Source organism: Geospiza fortis, unplaced genomic scaffold, assembly GCF_000277835.1.
Source record: "Geospiza fortis unplaced genomic scaffold, GeoFor_1.0 scaffold40, whole genome shotgun sequence".
In the NCBI taxonomy this organism is placed as follows: Eukaryota; Metazoa; Chordata; class Aves; order Passeriformes; family Thraupidae; genus Geospiza; species Geospiza fortis.
In genome coordinates, this window is record NW_005054297.1 from 15,329,645 (window position 1) to 15,335,067 (window position 5,423).

A 5,423-nucleotide genomic window follows, 5' to 3' on the forward strand; every position below is an offset into this window, starting at 1 on the left:
CCCCGTGCGGCCCCCGCGGCCGTGAGGGCAGGGGGGTCCAACCCCGGCCACAGCCACGGCACCCGGCGGGTGGCCTACCTTGAGCTCCTCCGTGTCCAGGTTAGCTGATCTGTCCATAGAGCGAAACTGAACGGAGCGAACTGGAAACTACGGAAGTTGTGCCAAAAAAATGAAGAGGAACAAAGGTGGGGGGGAGATAAAAAAGGGAGAGGAGGGGGGAAATCTAGTCTGTCAGTTTCCAGCCTAAACTCAGCCTTGTCCTCCAAACCGTGGCAGCTCCCCTCAGTCTCATTCTCCGCGATCACGCCTCCACCGGTTTAAATAAATAAATAAATAAATAAAATATTTCACTTTTTTAAAAAATAACTCCCTTAAGGATTAAAGCGACAGGTGATCCTTCCCTGGTGAAAGAGATTCGCGTCCTCTGGCAATGAAAGGAGACAGCAAAAAAAAATCCACTCAGTTTAAAGATTTTTTTTCTTCTGCAATAAGCTCAGAAACCGGCGAATCGCTGTATCCCGAGGAAAAAATCCTTCTTCCCTGGACAGCATCATGCAGCAAATTTCAAGCAAATGTGTTCAAACTGAAGAGAACAGTTTATGATAAAAGCCTTTCTCCGTCATGCTACCAGAGTAGTCTGGTAGCTAATTTAGCACCCTGTGAGCGCAAGACATTAGCGATGAACAATTTCGCTGGCAAGATAACAAAATCCCCCAAGTCCTGCATAGGCTCAAAAATTGTTATGCAGCTGAATATAGTCTATAGTAATAATAATAGTAATGTATATATACACATACACATATATATATATATAAAATAAAAGAAAGTCTGTACGGTATGGTCTTCTTTGAAGGTTATGCTGGAAGAGTTGGGAGGAAAACAGGAGGTGGATCTCTTGCAGAAGAGAAGGGAGAGAGAGGCAGAGATTTCCCTCTCCGTCCCTGTTTTACTGTCCTTCACCGCCAGGTGACTGACTTCCCTCCTCTCGGCTGGCGCGGGGGGGTTTGAACAGCAGACACAGTGGTCACTTTAAAAACCAGCACTGCTTTGTATCTGTTTTGTAATTGCTTTGTGTGATACTCATGTATCATTCCGTATAAAAATGCACATATATATATATATATATATATATATATTTATATCTGCAGGTGTGTCTAAATTAATAGGGTGATGTGGAGCTTAGTCTTTGGCTTGTAGCATGCAGTTTTGTGCAGCTGTTGAGTGTATCATTGATGGGCTGCAGCTGTGATGGAGCAGCCTTTCTGATAGCACGTGGATTAAGTCTGACTCTCTCTGAGTGTTACTTTTACTAATCCCCTTTTCCAAAGGATTCACTATCTTCTAGTTCTCAGATCACTCTAAAGAGAACGAAAATTAGATTTTAAAATTCATATTCCTCCCTGCCAAGATCTTATCACCATCCTTTTTCATAAATCTGTCACTTGCAGTTTCAAAGAAGATTTTTGTGATTTTTGGCTTCCTGCTATCAGTCTTTTGGGGGCCTTATTTATGAACTCCATTCATGGCAAGTTCAGAATTATCACTTTCTAGTACTATCCCCTGCTTTATACACTGTTTTAAATAGGATTAATACTCCTGATAATTCGACTTAAGTAAGCTAACTTAATAGCTCAAAGTGTACACTCTGTTTCCAGTTCCATATAGATTTGTTTGCAGCTTCCACCACTTCAAGGTTAGTATAAGCTTAAGCCCTGGGTGAAGCCCTGTTTCTGAAGACTGGATATAGCCCTCATTTTCTGGACAACTACAGATGCGAGGCAGATGCAGGCGAATGACATTTCTCCTTTTTGCACAAATCGTACATGGCTTCTAGGTTCATTGTGAACGCATTGTAAGTATCATTATTATCATTCATCTAGAATCGCAGTTTGTAAATGTTGAACACTTGGTCTGGCATTCCCATGTAAACGAAAATGCTCATGTCCAGATAAAAGATTGCCAAAGTAGACACTGAAGCAGCTGTAGGACCTATATGAATTTAAGAGTGTTTTCACCTAAAAGAAAAATTTCACTATATCCACCCACTCCCCAAATTTGAAACCTGGAGAGACCTCTGTAGGAGACCATGCTGGAGAAAGAAGATCACTCAGAAGACCCTTCAAAGTCTCAAAATGTGTCAATAAACAGGATGGGTAGAGGAAAGGACTGCCCCCCTGTGTGAAACCAACCAGGGGACACATCATGAGAGCACCTTGGTGCCCCGGCTGGTGTCACTGGGTGACCAGAAGACTCCTGAGCCTCTCCCTACATCCATGTCTGTTTGCATGGCACATAGCAGATCAACTAGTAGCTGCACAAAATGCAACTTTATAAAAACATTAGGCCAAAGACCTGCAGTACCTTGATCTTCTGCTGACTTGTCGCTCCCACACTATGGAATTTCTTGCATCTAGAACTTCTCAAGTTGTTTTCATATTGGCACAAAATCTGTGGCAATGTGATATATTTGAGAATCCTCTGCTGAATTTGGCTGATGCCAGTCAGGAGTTCAGTGAAGAGACAAGGAAAATTGACAAGGCACTCATATAAGCTTAACTTCCTTAGTAAACAAGACAAAAGAAATTGATTTTGACAGTTCCTTGAATAATACTTTAAAATATGTTTCACTCCTCATAGTTAATATAGCCTAACGAGTGACTTTAAAAATTCGGGTTTATTGCTGCTAAGGCAGACATGCCAAACTTGATTAATACCAAACTTCTAGTTCCTTCAGATATCTTAGTTTTTTATCTTGTGTATAATCTGTAAGGCATTTCTTTTCTTGTGGCAGGGCTCTAATTCACAAGACAAGGCTGGCATTTTCATCCTCCTTATTCAAGCATGGCCCTATGTCTTAATTGTTGCGCATGGTGTGGAATTATTATTTTCATTAAAGAATGCTTTCTGTTTCATTCAGCACTGTTAAGAACCGTTTTCGGCATAAGTGTGAACACAAAATTTTGCAAACTTTATTATAGGGAAAAACTGTAACTAAACCAAAGGCTAGATCCAAAAAAGAAGCAGAAAATCTTTAAGCAAATCAGAACCTGAGTTCTGAAAATGACACCTGCACCTGGTGCAGATGAGTGTCTGGAAATAAAACTCAAAGAAAGCAGCAGTCTGCAAACTCACCAAGCGGTAACTTTGACCCTTGATTCAGCTGGTCAACATGTGGTAGACTAGTGAAGGAATTACATTACTTTGTGTAAATCCAGTACCTTAACTACTATTTCACTTCTATTCTTGCATTCATCTGATAATTTTTCTAGTTTTTAGGGTTTTTTCCTGATAATAAGTTGCTGTGAAAATGTCATTCACTGCCTAGTCCTGTGCCTTTCCTGTCCCCCAGCCTTTCTGGTAAGGAAGGCATTTCTGGTAAGCATAATTAAATATTATAAATCAAATATAATTAAAGATTGTGTTGTCTGGATATAATTAAAGGGTGTATGGCAGGAGAGTCCTTGAAGAATAAGTGTCCTTAAAAACAGAGTGCTTAACTTTGGAGTACTAGACTTAGGTTAAGGTTAGGTTAAGGTTAAGTGTCAGGGTTTTTTTTGTGTTAGTCTTCTAGATTCTTTTTTTTTTTCTTTTAATTAGTCTAGAAAGACTTGTTTTCTCCTGATTTGCATTGTACATTTTTTTACTAGACCTCATTCTGAAATACAAGGGCAGGATAGAGAACATATGGAGGACTTCACAATGGTCACTCAGATCAGAGAAGCATTTTATCCAGTAAGGAAAAGTTCCCCTCCTCAACCTAAAAGAATAAAATTCTGCAGTCATTTAAGACTGCGTGCAAACAACAGCGGAGCATATTTTCCTAAATATGCAAAAGCATTTTTATAATCATAAGGTGTTAGCAAGCTAATGTAAAGATTGCAGCCAACTCCCCCTGTGGTACATCCAAACACTGAGCAAGTTCAGTTCAAATCTGTGCAGGGAGCAGTGAGAAAGCATAGCTTTTCAGCGAGGACTCATGCTTTTTTAAACAGGCACAGTAGTTTCAGTACTAGATAGCTATCACAATTTCTTTCTCTTTCCAGAGGTGGAAAGATGAGCACCATGATGTCCCAAACAAAATGACACAGAGTGCTTTGTCTTCCAATCAGCACATCTCTCTCATCCTTGGGAGACACTTTTTCTCAAATGGGATTTTCTAAGACAGGGTCGCCTAGAAGATCATCTTGTGTGGGTTTGTCTTCTCTAGGTATGGATAACTTACTGGGTTGCTTTAAGCTCTCAGATAGCCCATGTGGGAAGATAAACACCACTTCTCTCAAAAAAGTGTGAATCATCTTGGGAAGTGACTGTTTCCTTCTGACTGCACTGGAGTTCCTTAGATGACTGAATCCAGAGCCACATACTCAGTAACTTAATAAAAATACAGTTCAACTGAAGCCAGAGTTGCACATATGCATATGAAAAAAAACTTGTAAATCATTCTGAAACCATGGAAAATTATGGAATCTGTCATAGTGAAACCACAGGTGCTGGTCTTTCTCATTTCTCATCCTTTTAAAACAGAGAGGACAGTTTTCTTAATGTACTGTTAGTAAGAATGGAAAACTAATTCAAAACCTAATACAACTCTTTTGATACATTTCATAGGTATTTTCTATTTTAAAGAAACCAAAACCCACCAAAACTGCTAAACCCACAAACCCATAATTTCAGGCTAGGGATATAGATTCAGCATCAAAAATGAGAACAGATGAGTAGTAATATAGCTCTTAAACACAATGACTAAATTTTTCCCAAATTATAAAGGAAATCTGTATACCTGAAAATGCTTTTTTCAGGATAAATGTGTTGGTAACAAAAAGGTCTAAGGCTCATCCCATTCTTCCTTTCACTGCAGAAATACTTTTATATTGATCGAAAAATGATATATTTAAAGATACATTGTGATTGATGGTCTGAGTTTGCATTGAACTGGAATTATTATGATCATGGATACAAATGAATATAGTGGCAGCATTATACCATATGTTGCTCTATAACTTGAGGGTTATGTAATTTTTTCAAGGCCACCCTTCATCATACTACAACACTTTACAGAACTTTGAAATGTATGAATGAAATCTGAAGGGAAATAGGAAAGATGGAGAAATAAAGGCAATATTTAGATCGAATTAATAATAGAAAAGCCTTAGGAGATGAAATTGTTTGACTTGAATTAGGCTAGAAAAGGTCAGGTGTTTCCTCCCCAAAACTTTTTTGCTTGCCTTTCCCACTATTCCACCAATTCAAATAACTCTTCCCCTTTTTCTGCATCCCTGTGCTGTTTCTCTCTCATTTGCCAAAGCCTCCACCACTAACTTCACATGTTAAACAGTTACATGAGAAGACTCCAGCATAAGGCCTTTTTATAAGCTGATACAAGGGAACTTTTTTTAACATACAATAAGCAATGTGGTGTTTGG

At 39.0% G+C, this 5,423-nt stretch overlaps 1 long non-coding RNA gene across 1 annotated transcript in view; it reads right to left on the reverse strand.

Moving 5' to 3' along the window:
• The window catches only part of LOC115947677, a 218,227-nt gene extending 217,541 nt beyond the window's left edge, over positions 1-686 (reverse strand). Inside the window, exon 1 of the long non-coding RNA XR_004081536.1 lies at positions 79-686. This is a non-coding gene — a long non-coding RNA (uncharacterized LOC115947677). The remainder of the gene's footprint in view (positions 1-78) is intronic.
• Positions 687-5,423: the final 4,737 nt, after the last annotated feature.